Genomic DNA, 13,421 nt, shown 5'->3' with positions numbered 1-13,421 from the left:
AAACGAAACAAAAAAGTTCTTAACCCACTGCAAGGGAGAGGGAAGCTCTTGAAGGGAATTCATAACTGAGATGCCAATGCCGAGAAGGCCCTGCCTCTTGCTGTCATCCCTCTAACCTCCATGAGGGACAGCACATCTCAGGGGGGTGGGCCAGAATATGGAAGAAGAAAGCCCCTCAGGTGTCTTGCTCTTAAGCCACAGAGGGCATTAAAGATTGAAATCAGCACCTTGAATTTGGCCTTAAAATGAACCAGTAGTCAGTATAGTTGCTGAAGCAGCAAGTAGATATAGTCAGACCACCATGGCCCGGTAACCACATGGGCTGCTACATTCTGCACTAATCGTAGTTTCCAGACAGTCTTCAAGGGGTACCCCTGTATCTTTGCCCCTCTGGTTGCTAGTTAGGCTAATAGGGTAGAGGGCAGAGATGAGGGTAGAGGTTGGTTGCTGATGCTACAAGGCATTTATGTCTCTGAAAATCAGAGGAAAATGATGCCATTCTCCTATGCAGTTCCTGGAGAAAGACATATTGGAGAGGAGGCCTTCAAGTGAACTCCAGCTTCCAATGGTTCCATATTACTCCAGCTCCCAATGGTCCCATGTTCTCCAAATATAATCTTGTACCTTCTCAGTTTTCCTAGAGCAGTTCAGGAGAAGATGGATAAACAGGCAGACGTGTGGGTCAATATTCACATAAACTTGATATTGACCTCATGTGTTTCAGGACTGAGATCCTTAAGGAAATGAATAGGACCTTCCATCTGAGGTGGAGTCTACTATCTCCCTTCTGGGGCCAAGGCTGCAGCCCTATGGACACTCTCCTTTGAATGCAATGGGACTTGCTTCTGAGTAAACATGGCTAGGATTGTGCTGTTACAGCCCATGGGATGGAACAAGGGAGGGAGAGTGGTTTGGCAGCCCAAGCTTGTGAGCTATCCTCACTCTTCTCTCTTTCCACCCCCCTTTATACGCCTTGGTCCTACACCAGCAAAATAGCTGATGCAGGATCAAGAAAACCCATCGTGATTAAGGGAGCTTTCCCTGGGGCAGGTGAGCCAAAGTTCACTTACCCTGAGGAGACCCCCCTCCAACAGTGCTCCCATCATGGGATGCAGCGTATATCTCCTTGGCATACCTGCATCGGCAGGGGAGGGGCAGGGGTTTTGGCTTGGACCAGGCTGTTGGTCTCAGTGAGATCAGGTTTAAATTATACTCCAACTTTCAGCCCAGTGGCATAGCCAGAGGGGGTAAAAAGCATTAAGTTTTGCAGGGAGCCTTACCGCAGCATGCAAACAGCCCCTCCGTCCCCTTTGGAGCCTTTGGGGGGGAGCAAAATGGAGGCAATCAGTCACCTGCAAAACTTAGTGCTTTGCACCCCCTCTGGCTATGCCACTGTTTCATCCTAGAGAAGCATTTTCAAGTGCCCTTTTCATCCAGGAAAGTGCTGAAGAAATTATCATATACAAAGCCATGTTGCAACTTCCACTTTTCACAAATCGGTTTCTGTCACCTCCCCTTCCTGCCACCATTTGATAGACATAAACAGGAATGCAAACACAACCCAGCGAGAGCTCATTAGGTTGATTATGATGTTCCCTGTGCCAGAGAACCTCTAATCCACTCACTGGGATCACACTTAGCAGCAGGACTAAAAGTTATAATCAAGAGCAAAGTGTCTTGAAGCTTGTGCGGGATTCATGTCCCTCAAATCTGAATAAACACAACCTGTCCCACACCCCTAATATCAAGCTTCGTCAGAGGGTGCGGCATTCCAGGTCTCATTCTGAGTGACCAAGGAATGGAAGCTGCTCAGAGCACACCAGCTAGAGACAAAAGCATCCTGCCAGGGTGAAGCCATTCAGCCCCCAAAGTAAGGGGGAAAGGAGCCTTACCTTCTACTTTGCCTCATGAAAATTGGCAGAATCAATCCTCAGGGCTGCACTTGGGCTGGTGGGAAGAAGATACAGCGCCAATTTGGATGAAAACATCCACTCAGCCCTCTGGTGCATGAAGAGGAACATGTGTGCACATGTCTCTCCCACCACTGTCTAGCAGGTTGGCACCTGTGGTTGGCTGGGTCGGGCATTGGGGAGGCCCCCAAGATGGTTACACAGGGGCAGCTGTGGAGCATTTGGAGAGGATGTCATCGCCAAGCTCTGGAGCACTGAGAGGGAAGCAGTGCAGGGCTCCAATTGGAGCTGTGCAGCCATACAGCTTACCAGGAAGGCAGGTGGCACCACGGAGGATTCGGAGGTCAGCCCTCAGCCTTGGGCAGTGCCCAACTGGGCCAAACCCTGAAAAGCAGTGCTCTGACTCTGAAATGCATACCTTGCTTGGAGGGAGGAATGCTAGCCTGGTGGAAAATGGCCTGCGCCTGTTGCCATTTCCCTCCTACTCTCCTGTTCCTGCCGTGGCATGCTAGAACCATGGCCCTTTCAGAATTGGCACTACCCAAGAGGTACCCAAGCAGCCACTCTAGGCACCACCTTGACTACTACTCGGTTGTCCAGGCCACAAAGCAGAAATTGTGGCAGTGGGTTGGCGGGGTTGAAGTCAAGGGGAAGAGAGGGAAAAGAGCTGGGGAGATGGGTTGGCCCAGAAGGGCTGGGCTGATGGGTTTGAGAGGAGCAAGGGACTAGAGCTCAGGTGTAAGAGCAGTTTTGTGTAAAGAAATCAAGTGTACATGACTTTGTGAACCAGCTCTCTCTTGTGACTGCTTGCAATGTACACATTAGATTCATGGATTTCAGTGGGACTTTTCACACACACAGAGACCCAACCATGGGCATGTGTGCACCCAAAGCTGAAACTGAAAAACTGACAAAGCTCTTTAAATCTGACATGCTCATTTTGAGTTTTAACATTCAGTGCAGTATTTGGAGATGGAGACGGAGAGCTCAACAGATCAACTCCAAATGGGAGCAGTGGGTGCCAACATTCCCACAGACATGCTCAGATTTGATGGGGTGAGGATTTTCCTCATTGCAAATCTAATAGCTTCACCTTACATATGAAGTGGCTGCCATCTTCCTAATTATAGGTTAAAGAGGGAAGGAGGAAGTCATTGTATGTACAAACAAAAAATCATGCATGCTGACCCAATCAGATTTCCATAGTAAACCAAAACCCACCCAGAGCCACAGAGTCAATTGCCTGTGAGCCTGCGGCTGATGCATCCTCGCTTTCAATGGACAACAATATGTGCAGGAGTTATGAGACCAGTTCTGTGCTTGACCATCCAGGGACTTCCCAAACTTGCAAGATGAGAGACTGATCTGCGCGTGGGTGGATGGATGCTCTTCTTTGCACTGTGAGACAGGCCAAGTTCTCTCTGAGGTGTTGTTCATCCTCTGCCTGAGGTGCACTATTTGTATGCTCACTGTCCTCTGCTGAGGCAGACCATTGGCCCAGCTATCCCAGTACCACCTACTCTGAGTAGCCACAGCTCTCAAGACTATTTCTTTACTCAGCGTGTGGTTAGTCTGTGGAGCTCCTTGCCACAAGATGTGGTGATGGCATCTGGCCTGGACGCCTTTAAAAGGGGATTGGACAAGTTTCTGGAGGAAAAATCCATTACAGGTTGCAAGGCCATGATGTGTAACCTCCTGATTTTAGAAATGGGCTATGTCAGAAGGCCAGATGCAAGGGAGGGCACCAGGATGAGGTCTCTTGTTATTTGGTGTCCTCCCTGGGGCATTTGGTGGGCCGCTGTGAGATACAGGAAGCTGGACTAGATGGGCCTATGGCCTGATCCAGTGGGGCTGTTCTTATGTTCAGGCAGTGACACTTCCCAGGCCTGGTACTTGAATTTCTTCTAACTGGAGATTATAGGGGCCCCTGCATGCAAATCAGGGATCCCTGGGACTTCTGAATCTGCATGCAAGCATCTGCTGCAGCATCATCAGTTAGCAGGAGAGGGCTCACATGCTTCGTTGTTTCTCCGAATGAAAACATCCCCGCCACATGGAAGGCTAGTCTATGGGGAACAGGATTTGAGCCTCCCTCCAAATATGCTACTTTTCTATGGAGAGGAACTTTTTTTAAAGAGGCAGTGAATTCTGTTCATTTGAACCTCCAATGGTAACATAACTAGAAGTGTTGCCCAGAGTGGTTCTGACAGTGAGTGGGGCAGCTTACATTGCATGTTGTGGTGCTGCCCCCCTCCGTAGCTATGCCACTGGGAAGGAGACAACTGAGGAATGGCTGGTTTCCTAAGCAATTCCTTCAAGATAGGCAGTGAAATCCACATGGAAACTCAAGGCCACTTGTCCTTCAAAGAGCAGTAGGAGCTTCCATCCCGGGACAAACAGTAGCCATGGGGGAGTGTGCATCAGGAAAGCCCCCCCCCTCCACCATGTTCCTGCTCCAGAAAAAAAACACATGTCAAGGCCAACAATGCATTTAACGCTCTGGCCCAAAAGGCCTTCAGCCATCATGGGCAATTAAGTCACAGTCAGAGCTGTGCCCAGAAACTGATGGTAGCCTGTGTCATTCTTGATCTGCTAGCTATTGGCAAGACGTGTGCCCTGATGGTCCACAGCTAGGTATTCTGTGTGTACTTCTTAACATGCTTGTTTTTTATACAGTACATTACGCTGCCGTTAGATCAGCTTCCCATGGCGACTGGGTGCTTGAATGTTCTTCCTGCACCATCTTTCAATCCCCACTCACTGCTATTTGCCCTGGCAAAGAAAGTCCCCATTAGTGCCAATCCAATGACAGCAACTGTTACCCTGCACATGCCCAATCTCGTCTGATCTTGGAAGCTAAGCAGGGTCAGGCCTGGTTAGTACTTGGATGGGAGACCGCCTGGGAATACCGGGTGCTGTAGGCTTCTACCACAGTCTTTCCAGACTGAAGGTTGCCAACCAATGAATCAAAGACAAGCATGTTAATCTGAAGCCACACTTTAAAAGTAACATTTTCTTTGGCCTTGACAGGAGCCCCAGCTGGCAACCTGGTTGCTGTATTTTGCACCAGCAGACGCTTCCAAACAGCCCCACATAGACTGTCCTGCAGGAATGTCATTTAGATATGATCAGGGTGTATCCCACTGTCTCTAGGTCTTTTCTCAGGTGCATACTCAATTCTACACACATTCTAGACATTCTGCATCTCACTTTTTCAGACTTTGTGTAATTACATGTCTCCTTCTAATTGTGTGCAAACTCTCTGTGCTGGGGGGCACAGAGCTAGAGACATCACCGATGTAACCAACCTAACTTCTACTCCCCACACCCATAGTCCCACACCTTCTACTCCCCACACCCATAGTTCCCTTCCAGACACCCATAGTCTACACAGAAACTGCACAATCTCTTCACCCTGCTGCTGGGTGAAGAAGGGCACTACAGGTGGCAGACTGCCAACCAAATCTCAGCAACCGCAAAATTGCCCACCCCCAGCCGCATCTCTTCCCCCCCCCCCCACACACACTGATGGACTAGAGAGGAAGGAGTTGAAATGGCATCACTCTGTTTTTCCACCTCCCTTCCTACTAGAAAAGGGAATAAGAGGGAGCGATCTTAAAGAAGGAAGGAAATGGAGGTGTGGTTTGAATGGGGAAAAGGAGAAAGAGGAGAGAAGGGAGGGTGCCATTCAGCAAAATATCACAGGCCAGTAGTGCTTGTTCAAACACATTCCTCATGCGCATTCCCCACTGTTTCTTGGCAAGGCAGAGCATGCTCACTGCATGTGCCCCAGAAACAAGCAACATCAAATCTACCACCTAGGAATGTGGGAGACATTTTAGCATAACGTATTGCTGTGGTTGCCTGGGGAAAAGCAGGTGACTGAGATTTCCTTTACGTACACCTTTCCAATGTGCATTCATGAATGAGATGAAGTCATACTTCTGCCAAAACCAGTCCAAAAGAGTGGGTAGGCTATTAGGAATTAAGAAATGTGTGACTGAGTCACAGCATGAAATGTAGCCCAGACCAGGGTAGGGGGTACCACTTGGAGGGCCTGATACAACTCAGAGATAATTTTTAAAGAGCACCTTGGAGAGTGTAGATTCTAAAAAGGGCACCAAGGACAGATCAGAAGATTCCTGCCATCTGTATTTTAGTCATTGACTGTCTCATTCCTCTGAGCTCCACCATATATCAGGGAACCAGTGGCATAGCTTAGCTATCTGGTACCCAGGGGCACAAAACACCCTCCATATGGAATTTAAAAATAAAATAAATAAATAAATAAAGTAAGTAAGTAAGTAAGTAAGTGCCAAATTCTATCCCATTTTCCAGCACCCATGCAGCCTCAATGCAGCCCCAAGGTAAGGGAACAAATGTAAGGGAACAAATGAAAACTGGATAGGATTGGGCCCTAAGTAAGTAAGTAAATTAAAAGATTACAATATATACGTAAATCAGCCTCTCTCAAAAGCGGAATTCTGCTTTCAAGGAAATATGAAGATGCTTGAGGAAGGGAAAGAGATGGGGCGAGGAGAGACACAGCCCCCCCCGCCCGCCCGCCCATTTGGACAGACACAGAAGGCACCATACTGGGCTGCTTCTGACAGGCAAGCAGGAGAACAGATTTGGTCAGCACACCTCACTTTCGCTCCCACACCTGCTTCTCTCCCATTCTCTCTCATTTTTTTCACATATGTGCAAGTTGCAATGCACTCACCCCAGGCTTTTCGACTGGGGACCCCATCGCCATCTGTGTCCTTATGCTCCCGTCCCCTCTAGCCCAACATCTTCCTGAAGTTCCCATTTGGTAGGCGAAGGAGGGCAAAGCCTCGCCTTCGCTCTGCAGCCCCAAGAGGAAAAGTCAGCCCTAGAAGTCACTGGAGGAAGCCCCCCTGCCTACCTTCAAACATCCTCTGCAGAGAGTGTGCAGAGAGAGAACCCCTTGCCAGGGTTTCTTTGTTGCTTCGTTTTTTAAGTGCTGTGAAACTTACGGCCTGAACAAAGGAGAACAACAGTTTGTGCAGGAGAGAGAAGGGGAGGCTCAAGGGCAGAAATTAGTTAACGATGTGCTCTGTGGGATTGCTGGGCCCAGGACTACCAGTACATATTCCAGCAGGCTGGAAAAGGGGAGAGAGGCAATGCTGGAGAGCTTTGTTAAAGGGGAGATTAGGAAGACCTGAGAAAGAGAAACTCTGCTGTGGGGGCAAGTGAGTGCCGGCGGCTGAAGACCCAGCAAGGAAAGGGAGTGAAGAGTTCTCAGTGGCAGAGAGAGGAGGGAAAAGAGCTCTGGCTTGGGGCAGGCACACATGTGCTAGGGAAGGCCAGAGGGGAAAGGCCCACACAGTGGCATAGCTAGAGGGGGTGCAAAGCACTACGTTTTGCAGGGAGCCTCACCACAGCTTGCAAGCGGCCCCTCCCCTTTGGGGCCATTCTGAGCGGGGGGGGAGCAAAATGGAGGCATATGCTTCTCCGCCTCCCTGCATTCACTTTCATTTTGCTCCCACCACCCGGAATAGCTCTAAAGGGAATGGGGAGGAGCCACTTGCACACTGCAGTGAGGCTCCCTGCAAAACTTAGTGCTTTGCACTTCTCTAGCTATGCCACTGGGCCCACACTTCTTTGGTTGTTCTCTGGTGTTTTAACACTTTCCCCCAGCATCTCGTAAGCGGTCTGTGGCTCAGGGAGGGTGCACATGGCTGGAAGGGGCCTCCAAAAATCACCCCCCTGACACCACCCTAAGGGGTGGTTCCTGGGGCAATTGACCCCCCTACCCCCTTTAGCTATGCCACTGCAGGGAGATGTACAGGGTGCCAGTGGCCCAGGTTGTCTGAGAGCCATCTTACTGAGTGCCCATCAGGGCCGGCCCATCCATGAGGCCAACGGCAATGCTTGCCTCAGGCAGCAGATAGTTGCAGAGCACCCACCTCTGTCTACCTACTTGCTGCCGCTGCTCCTCCTCCTCCCCCTCCCACTCCCTTGACTGGAAAAGGAGGGGGACAGAGAGGAAGCAGAAATATGGAAGACAGAAGAGTGATGAGCTGGAACAGCGATTGTCAACCTTTTTCATCTCATGGCACACTGACAAGGCCACTAAAATGGTCAAGGCACACCGTCAGGTTTTTGACAATTGACAAGGCACACCATGCTGCCAGTGGAGGGCTCACATCCTCATTGGCCCTACTAATAAATGACCTTCCCCCAAATTCCACTGGCACACCTGTGGACCACTCGCAGCACACCAGTGTGCCACGGCACAGTGGTTGAAAATGGCTGAGCTAGAAAATTGAAGAGTGGGAAAAGCAGGGGCTATCACATCATCACGTAAGAGGGGGCAGCATTTGGATGCAGCCTCCGGCATCAGGAGGTCCTGGTCTGGCCCCGGTGCCCATGACAGAATATTGTCTCAGGAAAACCCGGGCATTTGCAGGATTGCCAGATACGCCAGCAATATCGTCCAGAGGCCTCAGGGAATCCATCTGGATCAATATGCCTCAGGGTACACCAACTTGAAGCCCCCCCCCCAATTCTTGCAGAGGTCTGATGGAGCCAAGAGCCCAAACCTCAACAGGTAGAGATCTGTCCATGACAAAACCAGAGGTATACGTTGTCTTGGTTTTCTAGAGAAAGAACAGGTGAATAATACTGGGCCAGTTCAGGCAACACTTCAAACATCCAGCTGACCCTGTGCAATAAGAGATGTGTGCGTTCATGGAGTGTGAATATCTTGACCCCTCACTCCACATTCAAGGGAATTGGGGCCATTTCCTTGAACCACTCGCCTCAGACAATGAAAGAAAATGCCCCAAACTCCCTTCAACACAAGAGGAGGTCTCTCACAGATTCACACTGAGTAGAATATTATCCAAACCTGTTGAGGATGGTGAGTTATCACAGTAAGGGCGCAATCCTAACCCCTTATGTCAGTGCTTTCCAGCACTGAAATAAGGGCAATGCAGCTCTGAGGGAAGGGAAAAAGCATTCCCTTACTTTGAGGAGGCCTCCGTGAGACACCCAACTGCAGGATGCAGCACACATCCCACTGGCACCGCTATGCCAATGCTGGAAAGCACTGACACAAGGGGTTAGGATTGTGCCCTAACAGAGTAACTGTTTTGTGATAGGCAGTGAGAATAATTTCATTGTGTACTCTGCATTTCTGATCAGGACCAAGAAAAATGGTGAATATAAAGCTCAGAAAATATCTGCCTCCCCATGTCCCTGTGTATGCAGTATGTTGTTATTGCATGGTAAAACAATCCATATGTGCTCTGAATGTTGCTCAGAAGCAGTGCAGAATGGAAATCCAATATTTGTGGATCCGGTGCATCTGCTACACAACTAGCCCTTTGTCCCAGGCACCACACTGAGACTGCTCAACACTTCCTTAGTCCACGTGGCAGCTTTTGCCTGTGGTAAGTGAAACCATTCATGCAACAGCTTGCTTCATGGATTGGTTCTGACCACCTTGCACCCTTGCCACCAGCTGCTGTCAGCTGCCAATGCAAACTGAGACTGGGCCCTAGAATCTGCCCCATGGGCAATGCTTAGAACAGTGATTTTCAACTGGTGTGCTGAGACACATTGGTGTGCCCCGAGAGGTCCACAAACGTGCCCCAGGAGTTTGGACCACAGCAGTTGAAATTAGCTGAAAAACTTGGTCCTGTGGCAATGTTTCTAGGGAAACTGTCTGTAGTAATGACTTGTCTGTCCCTCTTCCACCATCAGAGCTGGACAGTTGCCCTAGATACAGAGATACAGAACCTGGACAAATCTCCCAGAAGCTGGAAGTGACATGAGGCAAGGACCATAGAGAAAGACACAGAGATCAAGAAAAACATTGAAAATCTCTGACTTAGAATTCTATGGTAGATGGATCAAGGTGGAAGCCTTTCCCTGAGCAGGTTCAACTCTACTCATCTAGAATGAGATCATGTTGGGCTTGGATTTATTCCCAGTTCCCACTTGACCTTTGCAGTCCAGCTGCTGTTGAAAATACTAAGCAACCAAATGGGCACTGAGCATCATCCCACATGGAAAGTTGTTTGCCTGAAAGCAGTTTCCACAGGGGTCAGGATGATTTTAACCTTAACAACAAACCCCCTGTTTTTCAAGGACTTCCTTTTGGGTGGTTAAAACTGAGTTGAACCTTATGACACATGGAGCAGAAGAACCCATGTGGATTATGTTCTCCGGGTTACCCATGATACTAGAGCAGGGGTGGACAAACATTTTGGCAGGAGGGCCACATCTTCTTTCTGAAACTGTGTGGGGGAGGGGGGGAAGAATTAATTTACATTTCAAATTTGAATAAATTTACATAAACAAATACATTAGAGATGGAACTTATATGAAGGAATGGATTGTACTGAGCTTATTTATAATACGCATGAGAACTAAAATACAGGCATGTAGAACCATATGAGAACTATGAACTGTTTGCCACACACCTCTTGCACAGGGAAGACATACAGACCAAGCCAGAAACATGTGGAGACATAAGTTGTTCTGAGTCAGTGAGGGGAGAAGGTTAAAATAATGTTCAGGGAAAAGCAGAAAGTACATGAAGACTATAGCTCATGTCTCCAACAGTCTTTAGTGGGCCAAAGGCTCACTGGAGGCTGGGGGTTTCCTGTGGGTCAGATTGGGGGTCTTCAAGGGCTGCAATTGACACACGGGCCAGGGTATACCAAGCATAAACCAGCCCTTGTGGTATTCCAGTTCAATTCCCAGCTAGGGCTGCCATCTTTTTTCCTGATACAGACTGTGTACCTTTAAAGCTGTGAGACAGGCAGAAATTCAATGGGTGCAACAGCTTTTCTCAGCATTGAGAAATGAGGAAAACTTTTGTTATATATTTGTCCGCCCTTTATCTTTTTAAAGGCACAGAACTGGTGTGATTTCAGTCATTACATTGCCCTTTGAGCAGCCAATCATCATGACTGTACAAGAACAGGATTTGTAATGCAGATGAGCATCCTGATCAATGCAAATTGTAGGCTAAAGTCACAAAACCAACAGAAGCAAATGCTACTTAATTTTCACATGTGAGGCTTATTCACTGTGAGCTTATTCACTATGTATGTTAATAGCTGAATCTGATCATTGATAATGTGGAAAAGGATGTGGAGGCATTTGTAATGCAAATGAGCATTCTGGATCAGTAGTGCATCCACATTTTGAGTAAGAGCTCTACAAGCAACATGTGTTTAAAATGACACAAGCAGTTGTGAGAAAACAGGAAGGAAAAGGGGTCAAGCGTAACAGCTCATCTTGGTCCCCTCCCCATCATCAAACACCCTGCTGTTAAGGTCATTCCCCTCATGCCTTGCACTGACCACATCCCACTTCTCTGCTTCATGGCTATCACTCAATTTGGCACAAGTTCCTTGACCTCACCTTCACAGCCCTCTATGGCCTCATCCTTCCAAGTCTCCCAACCCTTCCATCCTGCTACACTCCTCCATATGGTCTTTGTCCTTCCAGGGCAGCTGCCCTCAACGGTCTCTTCTCTGTTGCTGCTTTTTATGCCTGAAATCCAACTTCTGATGCTCCCTCACTCACCGTCTTCAGATCTGCCTCAGTTTTCCCAGGAAGCTCTCAGCGCCATACCTTACAATGAACATTGAAGCGCATCTGTGGTGACGGCATCTGGCCTGGATGCCTTTAAAAGGGGATTGGACAAGTTTCTGGAGGAAAAATCCATTACGGGTTACAAGCCATGATGTGCAGGTGCAACCTCCTGATTCTAGAAACAGGCTATGTCAGAATGCCAGATGCAGGGGAGGGCACCAGGAAGAGGTCTCTTGTGATCTGGTGCGCTCCCTGGAGCATTTGGTGGGCTGCTGTGAGATACAGGAAGCTGGACTAGATGGGCCCATGGCCTGATCCAGTGGGGCTGTTCTTATGTTCTTAGCCCCTGTTCACTTCTACAACTAGACATCTGTAAAGAACAGCCCAATCCTAACTAGGGCTACGCAGCCCTTCATGACATTTGTGGCCTTGCCCCAAGGTAAGCCCTCACCACTCCACTGGTGGATTGAGAGTGGAGTGAGGGTAGACTAAGGTTAGGAAGTGCCACCAATATCCTTTCACCTTCCTGGGATCATCACATGATCACTGAACTTCCAGGTGGCTGAACTTGGAGGTGTGCAGCCACTGGGAGGGAAAAGTGAGCAAGCATGTCGAGGCTATACACATTGCACTCAGCACTGCCCCAAAAAGCCCACAAGGCCATCACTGCCTCCTCCTAGCCCACATCCGTGGTACTGCCGGCTCATTACTCCTGCCCAATTTGCTACACACTGGACAGCCTTGCAGCAGTGGTGTAGCTAGAGGGGGTGCCAAGTACTAAGTTCTGAAGCACCTGAATGCATCCTGCAAGTGGCCCCTCCCCTTTGGAGCCATTCCTGGCGGTGGGAGCAAGACAGAACTCCTCCATTTTGATCCCACCACCCGGAATGGCTCCAAAGGGGAGAGGAAAGGGGAGGAGGAGTGCCCGTTTGCACGGAGCTTTCAGGCACCTGCAAAACTTAGTGCTTTGCACCTTCTCTAGCTACGCCACTGCCTTGCAGAGTCCCACTGCTGCCACCGCCTTCCAGAGGAAAAGTGCCACTCATCGTTCCGCTACAGGCTGGAGACTGCAGGATGGATGACTCTGGCTGGAAGGCCTGATCCAACCCATGAGTTGAAGGTTGCCAACCCCTGTTGCAGAAGGATACGGCCAACAGCAGCAGCCCTTCTCCTTTCTTTTCAGGGCAGGAAAACGGTTGCAAACTCTTAACTGAGGAAAAGGAGAGAGGAATAGAGCACCAGGAGAGGACTAGAAGCACTGGGTGACCTCTAGTTAGCTGCTGGGCCCCAGGCTTCATTCAGGTCAGGGCTTCAAGCACCCCAAAGTTGCACCACCTGCCCTGTCAACTTTTACAAAGCCTGTTATGCAGGTTTATTTTGGTTCTGAGGAAAACAATGACTTTCCCTCCTCGTATGAAGGCCCACCCAGCCCTGGCCCCACTAGCACAATGAAGCGCTGCCCTTGCGCACACACCCCACAGTGTGAAGAGCACATCACATGCTGTTTTTCCTATAGAGTGTGCAGAGCACATTATGCACTACTGCTCCCCCTCCCTGCTCCTCATGGTGCTCAGGACACTAGCCATGCCACCAGCACACCCAATGGTGGCGCTGCTGCCACCCCTCCCTGTCTGAAAACACAGAAGCCAGGGACAGTGTGTGGAGGAGTGAAGTGGTGGGCTAGAGTGTCTTCCAACTCCACACTTCCTTCTGCTCCCCACCTTCTGTCTTCACACTATGAAAAGTACCACATACCACGATGATGCTATATCAATAAATGAATACATGGTCTGACAGCTCTGAGAAGCTTAGGGTCAAGTAGATACTCAACAAGACCATCTTCTCCCACATCAGCCCACCTGGACACTGTGGTCATTTTCAGAGGTGGTCATCTGAGTGCCCCGTCTTCTAAGGTGAAGTGGATAGCAACAGGGA

At 49.2% G+C, this 13,421-nt stretch overlaps 1 protein-coding gene and 1 pseudogene across 1 annotated transcript in view; both read left to right on the top strand.

The window, feature by feature from the left end:
• The window catches only part of SRMS (src-related kinase lacking C-terminal regulatory tyrosine and N-terminal myristylation sites), a 34,582-nt gene that overhangs the window by 1,229 nt on the left and 19,932 nt on the right, over positions 1-13,421 (top strand). The window lies entirely within an intron of this gene.
• Positions 4,718-4,834, top strand: LOC136650374 (5S ribosomal RNA; annotated as a pseudogene).

Source organism: Tiliqua scincoides, chromosome 4 (assembly GCF_035046505.1).
Source record: "Tiliqua scincoides isolate rTilSci1 chromosome 4, rTilSci1.hap2, whole genome shotgun sequence".
Taxonomy (NCBI): domain Eukaryota; kingdom Metazoa; phylum Chordata; class Lepidosauria; order Squamata; family Scincidae; genus Tiliqua; species Tiliqua scincoides.
The sequence above is the reverse complement of the archived record's forward strand: the minus strand, read 5'-3'. Positions and strand labels throughout refer to the sequence as shown.